Raw genomic sequence first — 16,354 nt, 5'->3', positions numbered from 1 at the left:
CTGATTAGTTTATGTTCTCTTGTCCAGATGTTTGTAAGACCATAATGAACCTCAAAGTATGATTTATGTAAATGTATTGGATTGAAAAGACTTAGTGTTCATAGGACTTTACAATACATTCAGTAAAAAGTGAGTCAACATGTGCAAGTCATTATTTGTAGTGTTCTCGAATGATCCATGAAATCCCTTCACTGGATCTGTAGGAGAAGCGTGGTCACTGTCTTAAGAGTTGCAGTCTATAGAGAGGAGCTTGACATCTGTTATCCATTAAAGTCAAAGTACAGAGGGCAGCTGGAACTGCATGCATAAGGGGTAAAGATTTCAGTTGGACAACACTTTTACCAAAAGATACTGAAATATTTGCTTCAAGGGTCTGGAGTTTGGAGTGTATATGATTAGTGCTGTATTATTTGTATTAAAAAAAAATCCACAAAATTTTTTATTAATTATTAGTTTAGCTCTTGTGTGAGACTAATCTTTTGACAGAATAAAGCAGAGAAAACAGAAAAACAAATGAACAAACCAAACTCTGAAACCAAAACCGGCTTTACGTTAATAACAAGACTTTTTTGAAAACTTCTTGTGCATTTTTCTTTCTTTCTACTTTCTTTTTAAAGCTTTATTGACAAATTGATAATCCTTGCTTACATGAATTCCCTGTACTTCTTGTATTTAAGTAGATTTGAGTGTCACCTAATTTCAAAATGGAATAGCTTAAATAAAAGAATAGACCATTTCTCTGGATTGGCAAATTCTATCTGTACAACTAAATTAACAACATTTGTCAGCAATCTTCACTTCTTAAAATATCTACGAATTGTAATTATATGTATGATTTCATCTTTGCAGTTTTCTGCAATTAAGATATTATTTAAATATTTTGGATCTCATTCCAAAGTTTTTTGGTTTTTTTTTCTAGTCAGAGAGTAAAATTCTCTATTTCAATGCCTTTAATCGGTGTCAACAAGTCCACTAGGTTGCTTTTTAGGAAACAAAGGAGTAAGTTTTTCCCTTTTCTAAACAAGAGGAAAACCATTGTTTGAGAGAAAAGCTGGTGAATAAGCCAGATTTTCTGCTAGATGGAATAATTGATTTATTCAGTGATGAAAAAGTGCAATCTCAAGTAAAATTATTTCAGACAGTTGCTACGATAAAAAAAACTTCAATTTTTTTTAATGATCCATTAATGACTGTTTTTTATTCTAGCTTCAGACACCCAAGAAATATATTTATAGACCACTAAACTAGCTGCAGCTTTTTTTTCTTTTTTTGGTACTGACACAAGACGGAAGTTTTTTAAATTGTGATGGACTAATTCCAAATCCCCTTTACAGCATTTGTGCCTTCTCATAAAATGTTTTGCTCAGCTATTGTTTGAAACACCTGTTATTTTGTTTTTTAAAATAATTTAAATTATCAACTGAGAGCTTAATTTAAAGAAAAATAAATAGGTGTTCCAAAATGGTGGCATATTCCTGTGTGGGTTTTCAAGGAAACATGATCTTTGTGAAAGCAAATTATCCTGCTGTATCTGATATTCAATATCAAATACTTCTGATTTCTTAATATTATTATCTATGAAAGTTCTTTATAGAAAAATGTCTGTACAGTCACAGGTGAAGGTTGTTAATAATATTGATATCTTCTTGGTCAGACAAATCATTCTGGCATGCATGAGATACATATTGATATAAAATCATTAAAGAATATACTCAGTACTTTGAGAAATACTCAAAATGGAAGTGAAAATGTGACAACTTTTGTTTGTGAAACTCAGGAACATACAGGAAAGGTTTGGGGGAGGGTTTTTATTTTTTTTAGATTAATGGCAATGTTAATGTTTTCTCAAAATGGAGTTTCTGTATTTTACATTTGTCAGTGAACACAATAGTGAGCAGCATTTTTGACTGCCACTCTGTGATATTCCTTCCCTGAATGGTGAAGATAAACATGTGATGCAGATATCTTCTGTCATACAAATGTATGCAATTTTTAAGTCTGTGATCAAAAGCTTCCATCAAAAATAGAAAATTGTTCTTTAGTCTTTGTTTTTGTGCCTACTGAATGCTTGCAGCCCTAGGCTTCTGTGCAGATTGCTTTCTAGGAGATTTCTTTGTCTTGTTCCATGCCCTTTTGGTGTCTGTTTTTTTATTTAACTTTTATTCTTGAAACAGCTGTCTCTTCACATGTACTAGATAACCCTCATAATCTTTGCTTCTTAAAATCTCTCCATAAAGCCTTCTTCTCTTAAATAGCCTTCCAGATTTTTTCCACTGTACACTCACAGCAGCACACCTACATTGCATTTTCCTAATATTTTCAGGTGGCAGCATAAGTCCTACAAAGAACTGTAAGCAAGCTTGGTAGTATAAACTAAGTTGTGTGACTTAGGGTCTAAACCTGTTAGAACAATGGTTTCTCTTTTTTTTCTGTGATGCTGCAGACATAGACATATGTAAAGTATTAGCATTTTAAATAATATTGATTGTATCATGGATACATGCACGGAAAGTAAAAAGGCTGTCTTTTCTGAGCCTTTGAAGTGTTTATTCAGACTGCATACTATTTGAGAGTAGGTACAGTTGCAGACTTTGTGCTTCAGCGACTGAGATTAGCTCAGTGGGTTAGAGCGTGGTGCTAAAATGGCAAGGTCATGAGTTGGATGCCTGTGTAGGCCATTCACTTAAGAGTTGGACTCGATGTTCCTTGTGGGTCCCTACGAACTCAGAATATTCTGAGTTCTCTCAACAAACACGCAAAAAAAGAAAACCTTATGGGAAGTTTGACCCCTTTCTGTCAAGAAGCTCAGAGTCCAGTGAGTATGTGCCTTAAAATAAGCAAGGATATCCCTCTCTCTTCGAGAGCTGAAGTGACGCACTACCTCTGGAGCACTGGGAAGAAAAAACAAATTTGTTCAACAGCCAGTATAGAAAGAGGCTGATTTTGCAAGCTACACTATACCTGTGTGCTAGTTTTGTTGTCAGAATGGTTTACAGTATCATAGTCTATATTTCAGTCTAAAAATTCCAGAAATATATGTTGTGGGTATTATTACTTCTGCTGTTATAGCAATTTGAAACTTTGTCCTAGGCATGGTTAAAAGGTCAGGGGTATTCAAATACAAAAAGATTAATTTTTGCTGTCATATGAGTGCACTCAAAGTAAAAGAGAGAGTTAGAGAAAAACTGGCAAGCTGATCCATTAATGTAAAACCAGGCAAAAATATAGTTATTCAAAACAAAAATAAATGGTATTTTCTTCATACAGGTAAACAATATTTCACGGAGTAAGAAGTGAGGTGTGACCTTGACAGACAGACTCACAAATGGAGCTGCTGTATACTATTTGCTGTCACGTTTTATGACAGAGGTTTTAGCAATATACAGTACACATTCAAAATGTTAAAAGAGGAGGTGAAAATCACTGTCTATTACTTAAAGCTGTCTTCCTTGCACAACAAACTGCACTAGGGAGGCAGTAAAGATTCTTTTGTAATACTAAAACATCCTAGTGTGTGCATGCACATGTGTAAACATTTAACTGTGTATAAAATAATGCAGCATCCTAGATTGTGCAGCTGGAGTGGGCATTCTTAAAACAAATGATTTGATGCTAAGAACTTCTTTGCCATAGGGATTTACTAAAGCAAAATCAGAGCTAATCAATTTTTCTGTGAACGTCTCTGTGGGATTTATATTCAGAACTCATAGTAGTAATTGCAAACCAAACCTGGGGCTTTTCACCTTAAATTTCATAGAATTGATGTGGTCTGGCAGATCTGGATTTCAGTCCAGTCATGTCTGAAGGGAGAGGGAGAATGAACAGAGGAAATGATGAAGGGTTTTCAGTCCCCTCTTAGTGCCATGGCACCCAAGAACGTTCTTGGTTATGTGATTTAAGGGTGATTATGCAACTCTTCTTAACATGTGGTGAAAAAATCTTTGACCCAAAGCATTCCAGTACTCCTATAACTCTATTATTGTGGAGGTCAGTTCCAAAAGTGTAAGAGACCTCTTGTATAACTGCAATAACTGATGAAAATAGTTTTCAAAAGATCTCATTGACTCACTAGACATTTTGGTCTGGAGTAGATGTTGCATTACAAACCATCATTTTTGTCTGAAATTCTGTAATTAAAATTTGCAAGATTTTATTATCATTATCTGATCTACACTAATGAAGGATTTTTTGCAGAAATTGGCATATTGCTCATGGAAGCCAATTTATGTTCCATATGTGCAAAGTGATAAAATTATTTCCAAAACAGACAAGTATATTGCCCAGTAATTAATGAATTTGTAAGATGTCTGCACAATAGGTTAAAGTGTTGGCTGTCCAATACAATATTCCAGATTCAAATCTGTCCACTTCATACATGAAGCTGTGGTTCATACAACCCAGTACATAAGACATCACCCTACATTTTCTTTTTCCTAGTGGAGAGGGAGTTGGTATCAAAGGATCATCTGTGCATGAAGCTCAAGCCCGTCAGACATTGGTCCTAGCAGAACCCTTGTGTAAACAACATGATCAGAAACATGGACAAAAAAGTGCAATTCTGGAATACTTGGTAAATTGAGTGAGAATTTTACAAATTTGACAGGTGATTTAACAGCAGCTGCTGATACTGGTGATACAAGCCAGTGCAGCGCTAGACTGGTCATGAAGCAGCAGCCTGTGAATTATTGAGCTGTTAGACTGGGGAAAAAGAAGAGAATTGAAAAGGAAAAAGCATTAAAGGCCTTAAAGTTCAAAGGGAAAAAAAGCAATGTATATGTAGACAAGATTAATGGAATTTTTTTTAAAGGTTGAGTAGATAAACTTTTGAGCTAGATATGTTTCCAGTTAATAAGAACATTCCTGAGGTATTTTTCATAATTTCCAAACTCACTTGATTTACTGTACCTGGTACAAACGTTACGTCTTGGAAACTTGAAAGAGCAAAAAAAATTTTACCATTTGTTCCCCTCCATCATGCATGCAGATTGGTTTTTTTATTGTATGGATGCTGGCATTATTTATTTTCTTTTTTTAGAAAAAAACATCGTTGAAGTATTTGTTTTGGAAAAAAACACATGTAAAGAACTGCATGGACTTTGCTAACAGGTATGAGAAATTACATTTAAGAAAAGTTTAGTCACAGTTTAGACCTAAGGATATTGTCATCCTCCTTTAAATTTAACTGGTTAGTTCCAGTAATTATAATTGGAAATACAAGAATATATCAAAAGATAAAAATACACTATCTTTATGGAAGGGATCTATTGCAAAATCCCATTTTTAGATTGCAAAATCCCATATCATAGATATGATGTTGCAAGAACAATTTATCATCTTCCATTTCTGGTGCTACTTAATGAAAAATTCTCTTTTGTGGTCTTAATCTGCATTTGAAAAAACAAGCAGAGTGACCAAGACTCTGGTATTGCAAATGCAGCCTATAGTGGTTGGGAAGTGTAATCACTCTTAGTGATTGCTTTGGAGAGAAGTTGTTTATGTCTTAGATCAGTATTACCAGAGGCAAACTTAGCAGAATCCCTGCAGTAACCAGTCATACTACATCAGCAAAAGTGAGGTCATACGAAATACTTGTCTACTTTTAATGATTACTGTTAAGAATTAAGGAATTGTTTAGGTCATGAAATGCATTCAGAGGATAACTCGGCAGTCAGAGATATGATGTAATCAACTCACAAGAGACTTTCACCCCTGCAATGGAATGAGTAGCCTGGTATTTTTATTTATAAACTATGTGTCTGAGGGAAATATTCTAGTTCTGTATGCGCTATGTAGACTAGCAAGATTAATTTCAGAGATATTTTTATGTTTTTAAAAAAATATCCCAATATTTTGCTAAAACTTGCTCTTTTTTGGATTTCAATTGTTATATGACATTTTCTCACTATCCCTGTAGAGCAAAGACGAGAGCTTTGTTAGACTCATTTGGCACTGTGGCAGTTGCATATTTGGATTGATTAAAAGTACTAATAAATTTAGATGAAAGAATTGATAAACAGCTATCCATCTGCAGATTTCTTGGCAGTAGGCACAGATAGGTTATATCTACAATTCCCTTGTCCACATTGTCTATCCTTATTAATTCTGTCCTATCTGCTGACATTTGAAACAGCTGTTACAGCCTGAAGTCACAAAAAGAAAGATGTTACCAAGCGTGGATGCTTTCCAGTCCAATCATATTTATTTTTGTAGAATTAACAAAAATCTTAAGTCTGCAGAGAGATCATTGATCAGTTGGCTAAGTTGAGATGAACGTGTTAGAAAAACCTGTTTGCTAGCCCTCAAGTTCATGCACTGAATGATTTAAAACTCTGTTTCCTCAGAGGGAAAAGTTCCATTCACAAGCTTACAGTGAAGCTAGGAATGTACTATTTAAAGGAAGTAATTGGAAGGTTGAAATCAGTATTCCAAATTTTCCCAAAGCTGGGTGAATTCTCTGAGATTCCACCTAGGGCAGCTTGTTAGAAGAAATTCCATGTACAGTGACAACCTTACCTTATATGGGACTGAGATGTCAGTTATTATAGTGTCTTTAGATCGTGGAAGAGTTAAGTCTAGAAAGCATTTCAGTCCAGATCATCTTTTCTGGCATCACTAAGTCCCGTGTCAATTAAGTATAAGAGGTTACAGCCTGATGAAGACAAAGAAAATTACATGTTGAAGTGGACAGTAAATGAATTTTAAGTGGTTGATTGCTTACTTATTATATGAGGATTTTTTATTGGCTTTTCCCATCAGTAGGAAAGTACTTTGTTTCAAGCTGCCTTTGCAAATGCAGTGGAAGGTTAGCAACTCAAAACAATATTCAAAATACACCCCTAGAAGGTGAAGGGCTTAAGAGGCAGTTGTATCTTCGAGTTCTGCTTAGATTAAAAAGGACTTTATGCTTTACCTTCATAGCTAGTAGCAGCTCTACCTAAATGAAAATTTAGACTCACCATGTAAAATTGGGAAGTCTGTTCTTCTTTGTACTGTATTTCTAAGGGTTCTTTTAACATTTCAAAGTTACATCTTGGACTGCATGCTGTAGCACTTGATATGTTGAAATATAATCTCTACCATACTTTATTAACAAGTGTAAACTAAGGATAGAGGAGTAAAGGAGTTTGTTTTCATGTGAATTGAGTCTCCGCTTACCTGCTGAAACTTCACCTTAATTTCTTAGAGAAAATGTCTGAAAGTTATATGAACAAGTTTATAAAAACATGGGTTTAGAGCTCTGCTTGTCACCTCTGAGTTGTGATGTTTATAATTGACTTATGGACTCTATTCCTGCAGAATTTTACTGATGATAAAAAGCACATTTTCCACATTGAATGAGTTGTCATGTCTACCCTGATCTTCAGCTATTTTGTCAGCACAATTCATTTTAGGAGTAGAGAATATTCAAGTAGTGAATATTCAAGTGTTTACCCAGAGGGATTTCCTGTTGTGGAAGTGAAAGATGGAAGTGTCTTTTGTTCTATATGTGCGTGAACAATGCACAGCCCTTTTAAAAACCTTCCACTATTACCTGGACATGCAAGATATCAGATATCTGTGTGCTATATGGTAAAAAGACTTGGGAAGCGCAGTGTGCAGGAGCTTTCAGGGAAAACTGATGGAAGGCTTATTTTGAAGTGCAGCTGATTTTCTCTGAAAATTTTGAAAAACTTAATTGCAATTTTTTATTATATTCTACATATTAAGCAGGAGTAAGCTAGAGAAGGTAAAATAAACTCTACATCTAAAAAAAACCCCAAAACAACAACAACAAAGTGCTTAAAAAACAGGTCTCCAGCAATCCTCCAGACCTCACACTGAATTAATCTGAATTATTGTTTTTAATGGTATTATCCAGTTGCTACTATTTTTCCCTGTTCTCGGTGTGTTCTGCTCCTTAGTAGAGTTTTGGACTAGAAAACTTGAGATAAGATCTGATGGCGTTATAGAAAGGCTAAAAATATTATTTTTTTGCGAAGGAAAAGTGGATTTTAAAGAAAAGTCACGGTGCTAAGCTGAGTGAAGGTGTGACTGTGGAGTGATGATCTGATTGTTGTAGTTGTGTGATACTTCAAGCTCACGTACTCATTAACAAATAATATATGCCTAAAGGCTGCTGAGGCAGTCAAGTTGTGCCTGTTCACCTGGACACTGTGTGAACGTGAATATGAAAAATACATTCAGTTATTCATGAAATAGCTACAAATGAGGGCAGTTTTCAAATATCTGGATTTGTATTCGTGCTTTCATGGACTCATTCGAACATTTTTCTCTGTTATAGTGTACATGGAAGAGAGAGATGACAGAATGAAAAATAAGTAACCAGCACAATAGTATATTACTCTTCTAAAGAGAACTTTTATTTTCTCTCATTCTCTTTTCTAAGAGCTAATGCTGGGTCTGAATGATGTCAGATCTAGTGATGTCTGAATAACTGTCATGTACAAGAAAGGAAGAAGTTTGACAGACAGAGATGGGCTATGATCTTGCAAGTTGTGTAGTATTCCCAGCCACGTTTAGGACCGAATGTGAAACCACCTTTGTTGCTACTGTGTTATGTTGTTAGGGAAAGAACTGCATACAAAGAAAAATGTGGCCCTTGTAGGGAATGACTATGTGGGTTTACCATAGAAATTAATAAAAGCCCTTTATTATGCTCATTAATACCCTCACTTACTGAAAAAAAGATGTGAAAAGACTGACCATTACAGAACTAGCATATTATTTGCCATTATTATCAGCCCTACTTCTGTTGCATAGGACTGTTTTCTTCAAATATCCCTCCACGACATTGCTTCTGAACAGGTTTCAGCTTTATGACTAATTGCCTAAGAATCACACCATTTACAATGTAGTTACCTTAACATGACAGTACTTTTGTCTTTGCAAGTACTGGACAAAGCCATCCAACAAACTAACTATGTCACTATGAGTGTTAATGTGTGTCACTTTTAGTTTTCCAGATAACATAGGCCTTTAATATTAGCCTTACAAGAGGATTTATAAGAAAAAGCCAAAGCATAGCAAGTATTAAATACCTCATTTAGATCCTGCAAATGTTTACTATAGCTAGTCTTGTGCTGCTACTTTGATGCTAATTTTCATTAATATGCAGATACTTTCTTCTACTGTCACTGCAAACTAAGAGCAGTCATTTCCTTATTAAGGTCTATTTTGCTAGCTTTGTGTCCTAAAATGCAAACTCATCATTGCTTTGTTTGTAATGGGTTGAATCAAATCATATATTTTATTCTATAAGTTTTTAAATTAGGAGTGATATCTATGAACAGTACCACTACGAAATACTTTTTTGATTTTCACTGTTCTCTTGTGTGCAAAAGACTTTACATAATTCACAAGAAAAGCTTTGGGCTAGAAAAACATCACTCCTTGCATTTTGCTTCTGTGGAGAGCTTGCCTGACAAAATTATTGATAGATAAATATCCCAAACAACAAAGCACTGATAACTCTCTTCTGACTATGTGTGGATTGAACCAGGGAGAACTTCTGGAACAGACAAAAAGAGGTGCTTCAGACACTTTTGACAAAGAGAAAATTTGATGAGAGGGAACTCATTAAATTGTCGAAGTAGACAAGTTTCTGTTGGTCTTTGCCTAATTCCAGGACCATTTATCGAGCCTCACAGGGGTTTACGAAATATGTTGCTTCTGCCAGCTAATGTAATTAGACTAATGATTCAATGGTAGCAGTCTGCCTGAAGGCAGAGGAAAGATTCACACATGATAGCCAACAGAGATGGCTAGTATTTCACAGAGTAATTGTTTTATTTAAAAAGTAAGAAAAAGCAAAACAAAACCTGTAAATCAGGCCAAGAACTATGATGACAACAAGTTATTTGGAAATTGTTGGTCTGTATTGTCATGAAACTCTCTGTAAACATCATTCAGTGTCTTGAAATGATGACATGGGGTGTTTCGTAAGCCCTTTGTTTCACTCCTAGGCCCTGAAGTAACCTATGGTGGGTTGGAGAAGCGAAGAAGTAGAGGGGATGCAGGCAATAGTACAATCATTTATTTTAGATTATGGAACCTGCTGGAGATGTAAGAACAAGTTAAATAGATGGCCATAGTAACTGGAGCTGTGAGTAATAAAAGATCCTTTCACAGATACTCTCGAAATTGCAAAGATTTGCTTTCCCTGGCTCTCAGTTGGGTGCTACTCTTGGGATGGGCCTGTCAGTTTATGAAACGTTACCAAACGTATATGATCATTCTAAGGAAAAATTCCTTATAAAAGTAATTGGACTGAAGAAAGCTAATAAAAATCTAAATGGGATACCAGAAAAATCAAAACAATTATTTACTCCAAAGGTTAAGGAAAATAACACTACCACCTCCTGTTCTGTTCTCTCATAAATTCCTTGAGAAATTTATTCCTCCAAATGTAGACATTTGGTGTCTCAGCTACTTAGGGAAGAGCAGGTGGTTGTAAGAAAGTCGTCGCTGATCAGTCCACAGAACACATCCTCTGCAACCTCTACTCACGATGCACTCCCAGACAGATGTCTAAAAGAATGTCTTCTCACTGCTTTCGCTGCCCTATCTCCACTGAGAAAAGTTATACAGTTTCAACAGATGCTGGTATAGCATGTGACAATTTCTGTATTAGACACAACATTAGTTTATTGCCAAAACCAGATTTACTAGTTCAGTGCTCTCCATTAAAGAAGTAAGCTGCTGTAAAGGGAATAGCTTTAATTATTCCTGGAGTCAAGACAGGAGAATACCATGAGGTATTACACTTATGAGGCAGTAGAAGTCAGACTTCTCAGAAATTCTGAGTTAGATTCCAGTTATTTTAATTTATTTCTAGGTTCTTTGACTATAAATCTGTTTTGAAACTTAGTGTTTAGATGAAGCTTTTAAAAGGACATTCAACTTGCTTAAAATGCAAAAAAAATCAACTGCCTGCTTAAAATGAAGAGCAGTCCTATGCAATCTGCAGTACAGTTCACTCATTCTTTCCTTGTTCCATTTGATTAATGAAAGCAATGTATTTTCTCTCCGTCTGCCAGTGATTAATACTTCTCAATGCTTCTTTGTTTTTGGTGGCAGATTTCTGGGGAGATATTCCACAGTAAATTGTTTTTGATATCAAGTTTTTAATAGGCTTTGCCAGCCTGCTTATTTTGTGAGAAATACTTCTCAGTCTCCAGCAGTGTAGAGCCTGGACTGTGTCTGCTCTATGTCTCTGTGAGAGAGAAGGGGAGTTTAGGAAAGACCCTTTCAAAGTTCGCTTCCATCCCTACAGCTGACAGTGCAAGGTGAAAGAGAACAGAGTAGTCTGCAGAGTAGCTGTGTGGGGCAGCAGGAGTAGCAGTCGGAGACTGGTTTGAGTTAAAGCTCTAGTGGGTGTTTGGGTGGGGAAGTAATACTTCGAAGCCATTGCTGCTAGTGACACAGACAAAAGTTGCTCCCTGAATTCACCTTGGGGTAGTACTTCTGCCAGTACTGACTAGGTATAATTCGTACCACCTAGACCTTGATGGTGATTCAGGCCTTATTTTTAAACAGTATTTTGGACCACCGTCTATGCTAATGATTCACATAGTGCCAAGGATATTCTTGGACACAAGAATGCAATCATCAATTTCCACTGCTATAGTTGTCTCTGGATGACTTCTGGACAAAGCTGAATCTCCCAGATATCCCTGGGCAGTCTGGAGTTCAATTCCAGCCAAGGAGCAACAGGCAGTTCAAGTGTAACTTTGGAGGAACAGAAAGTTTAATAATACAGATGGGGTCTGCTGTGCGCATGTTGGCCTCCATTTTGCATTTGAGGCAAATTCATTTTCCTGTAGGATATCTTAAAAAACCTTTGCCAAATTGGGCTTTTAGCTTTTTCAATTTTTTCAATTCCTTGGTTTTTACTGGTCATAAACTCATCTGATGCTCAGTTTCTGCTCATGCACTAAGATGAACTACAGATATATTTTTGATGATGTTTGCTTTTACTTAAAAGTTGGGAAATGCATGCTGAAGCATGTGCAGATGTAAAACTGGTGGCAGTTTGCCAATGTCTCCTTTGATGTTGTCAAGCATGAGAGACCAATGTATACGATAATACAGCTTTCCTTCTATATATGTGATCAAACCACTACATGTATGCTTTATTTCTTACCTTAAAAGCAGCCTCTAAAACAAAAATGGAACTATCAAAATTAAGTCTAACACTGTGTCTTATGTATAACCTTCAAGTTGGAGTAAAAATAGGAAGTGTGCTATTTCACAGGGACCATAATCTGCAAAAATGCTCTTTGCACTTGACTGTGAGCTCCACCTTTTAAAAAAATGCTTTGTCCTGGTTTCAAATTGAATTTTTGCTACACACTTCCCATTAATTAAATGGCAATAGTAGTTTCAGTCAGCAGCTCTTTATGTGGGGACCCTTTCACTTGTAGCTGGTGAAAGGCATTTTTCTTCTGCCTGGCTGAGGAAAAACCTATACAATGAAAAGGACAGCCCAGTGTCCCAACCCAGTCATCAACAACAGTCACTTAAAACAACTTGAAAAATAAATGGTTTCTCCTCACCATCTCCTTACCTTCTAGTCATACTTTTCTTAGCTACATTTGCCTAAGAACCCAAAACTCAGAGACAGTGTGACATTTCCCTACCTTTCCCCTTTCCTTTCCATAGGCATTTTACCCCCAGCTGTTGCTATTGCTGCCAGCTCCATTCAATTAACCTCAACAGGGATGCAGTCATCCCTCTGTGGCTCATCCTGTTCAGGATTAATGAACTGTGCTTTAAATTGAGGGAACTGCTAGTAAAAATTAGATCTAATTTCATTAGAAAATTGTGTACTGCTAATTAATGAAGGAGGTCATCTGAGGACTTGACAGAATTGAGTTTAACTGGAGGGAAAAAAAAATCCACAGAGCAAATATGTGACTTTTGCTACTTTCTTTTCATTGTTGCTTGCTTTGTGGACACCTTTTGGCGTCAAACTTCCTGTTTTCTGTCTTCTTCCCATCAGATAACCTCCAAGGCATGTTGGTGGGAAGCATGGACTAGAGTCAGCTGTAAAAGGAAGCCACTTGTTGTGGAGCCAGTTGTTTCTTCATCTTTTGTTTCTGAGTGATGAACATTGTGTATAGTGTGATTTATTAAAGTGTTAAAAAACAGGAACTTTTTTTTTATCATAAAGTAATGAATTATGCAACTGTCATTCAGATATTTTGATCTTTTATGCCAAAACCCCTGTGATGTATAGTCCTTAAGTTTCTAAATCATGCTGCTGAAATCAGTTTTTTCATAGGAAAAATTTACATGGGGTTCTTCTAAGTGCTAAAAATATACTCCTGACTCTCCAAGTAAAAGATATCCAGTATGGGAAAGCTATATCTATAGAAATTAGACTGAAACAGGGTTTTGAAAGTAAAACTAAGTCTAATGGCTGGATTTTTCATAATATGATACCAAAAGAATTTTCTATACAATATATCGTAACAGGCCAAATATTCACCAACCACGAAATATGAAAGTTTGTATTCTGCACTTATGAAGAAGGAAAAGTTGATATGTTGAGTCAAAGTTTCTCAAAGTGTTTTGTTTAGGTGCCGGAGCCAGCCAGTGTGCTAGCACACATGTTTATGTTTCAGCATACTAGTACAGAAAGTCAGCCAAGCACAAAAAAACCCAATGACCGCTGCAGTTATTTTGGGTATGGTACTTTGGTTTTTGTAGACTCCACTGTTACATTTATAGATTCTACAGAAATTAAGTCTTATTTTCAAATGCGATTACCACAGAAGTCATGGAAAATGAAATTTTCAAAGCATCTCAAGGAAATTGAGGACCCCAGCTTTAAGTAGGCAGGAAAATAATAGTCTCTTTTGAACATGCCCATATCAAGAATGTGTATGTGAGTGTTCTGTTATTTGACACAGGTTTGTTATAAGCTAACCAGCTGACGATATTTTGGCAATATTAAGTGGTCTTACATAGAGAAATAATTCAAATCAAGTTCTGTTTGTCATGAGAAAGAATGTGTTTTCTACTTTCTGCAGGGAGGAGGTTGTTTGGTTTTGTTTGGTTGTTCGTTTTTTGACTTTTTTTTTCCTGGACAGTGTTATGGGCCAAATGCTCAATCCTTTTGTGTCAAAGGCAAAGTTTGGTGTAAATGAGACCAGAATACATGGGTATATGTGCTAAATTCAATATTTTTAAATGCATGCCACTTGAGATTGTAGAATTAAAAACACATTAATAAATATTTGTGATTTGTTTGAAGTCAGAGCACAATTCTCTCTGTGGGTCTATTTATAGTTTCAGGATAAGAAATTCCTATGCTAAGTAGCAGGAACTGATGAGTGAGACTTTCACATACTTAGAAGAAAAACATGAGTTGTAGTTTTCTGTTTCTTCAGACTAAAGAAAATTCATGAGTCTTGTAGCTGGGATATAAAACTAATCCTGCTTACTTAGAAGAACTGTAATCACATATGCAGTTTTCCACTTGAACTGTGGTGTCTGTAGTACTCAAAGGAGTCAATTCTCACAGAATATTTTTCATCTGGATTTGTCTTCTTGTTAATATAAATCTATCATATTGTCAGTGACCAAAATTAGATTTTAATGTAATATTTTTATATTTTTAATTTTTATTCTGTTGCTATATTAAGACCAGAAACACAAATGGATTATTGTGAGTCCTGAAGTGTTCCCTATTTTTTTGCTTCTGGAGTCCAGTTCCATACAATATTAACAATCAACTTCTATACCAAAGCCAAGCGGTGACAGTTGCAATAATGAATATTTGCTGCGGGCCACTGGTATGAAAATAGCACAGTGCTGCAAGCCTGCGTCACCAGAAACAAATCTTCCATTTGACTGTGACTGAATTTCCAGCTCAATTTTAGATCATTTATTATTGAAATGGTTCTTAAAGCACTGTCATAATATAATGTTAAGAAATGCTGATGCAGTCTAAAAGACATCAGTTCAAATGCCTTCCTACTCCTTTTTGATGCTTTGTTTGTTTGTTTTTTGAATCCCTTATACCTTTAATGCCGTACCCTGTATTTAGGGCACTGAACTGTGGACAGCAGCAACACTAATATATTCAAAGGGACACATGCTGATTAGGTTAGAAGTTCTGGTGAGAATTGGGATTTGAAATCCCTCTTTGTATGCTTACTTGACAGCTTTTAGAATATTTTATCCTTAATTCCTGCTAAAAATTCTAAACTTTATATGTAGAGGAGTAGCTTTGCGTCTTGTTATGGCTTTTACATGGTGAACTTGAATGGCTTTTTATTTATGTTTTGATGTCATTAATGTATTTGTATTAGTGGAATATAAAATGTATTGATATAAGGCAACTTTTGAAAGTACAGAATTTACGCCCTGAGCTTTGATTATCTTTTTTAGATGAAGAATATGTGGATGATATTTACCATTTTTAGTTTAATTTTTATATGTTATGATGCTTTCACACATGCACCTCAAAATAGCCTAAAAATACCCAAAAAAACTAGCATAATTGATTGCATTTTCTTTTCACTTTAAAATAATTGCACAGTGACATATTAGATATAGTTCAGATACTTGAAGCAGAATAAAATCTGCTCTTATTCAAGCTGCTTTTTGTTTCTATTTTGTTCACTGCCTCAGGTTTTCCTTTGGAAAGTAAAAAAATTATGATCTATATTTTGCTTAGGGCTAAATACTGACCCTTGCACTGCAAAGCTGGTAATGGTGATTGAAGTACTGATCTAATTTCCTGAAAGATTAAAATGAGCACCAGCTTTGCCATCAATTCTGAGAGAATGTTAATGTCTTCTTTTTCTTTTCTTTCCCTCTCCCTGGTGCCATCTGCCCTTTGCCTTCCATTTTACCAAGACAGTACATTGGCCAAACCTACTACTGTTAAGTGGTACCAGGATGGAGAAATTAATGTTTTAAAAACAGTATCATGTGCTGCTGGGATTGGGCTTTTCAGGAAAATAATTTCACTGGAGCAATTTTCAGCTGAAGGAAAGCAAACCTTTAATGGATTCTGTGGGATGGGGACGAAGTGACTAGTTAATCCTACTATTTTATGGACAGAACTTCAAAGGCTTTGTTTGGTCATCAGGTTTCCAACAAAAGGCTTAATTTTTTTTTTTTTGGTCTTTTAAAAATCAGAAAAAAGAAGGGAATATTCAACAAGATAACATAATTCTTTCTGCATCAGTATTTGATATCCTCAGTATGTTCAGGATACAACCACCTTCAGGCTCACTTTCAGGAAAAAAGAACAATCTGTGATTTGACCTTGCGTGGGAACATATTTTTTGCTATATGCCTTAATGCCTGGCAATACATAGAATATTCACATGACAAACTC

General features: G+C 35.6%; 1 protein-coding gene across 3 annotated transcripts in view; it reads left to right on the top strand.

Annotated features, from left to right (window-relative positions):
- ZNF385D (zinc finger protein 385D) overlaps positions 1-16,354 on the top strand; it is a 410,553-nt gene that overhangs the window by 380,656 nt on the left and 13,543 nt on the right. The window lies entirely within an intron of this gene.

Source organism: Empidonax traillii, unplaced genomic scaffold, assembly GCF_003031625.1.
Source record: "Empidonax traillii isolate 1590-97213 ecotype Southwest subspecies unplaced genomic scaffold, ASM303162v1 scaffold81:size2596050, whole genome shotgun sequence".
Taxonomy (NCBI): domain Eukaryota; kingdom Metazoa; phylum Chordata; class Aves; order Passeriformes; family Tyrannidae; genus Empidonax; species Empidonax traillii.
The sequence above is the reverse complement of the archived record's forward strand: the minus strand, read 5'-3'. Positions and strand labels throughout refer to the sequence as shown.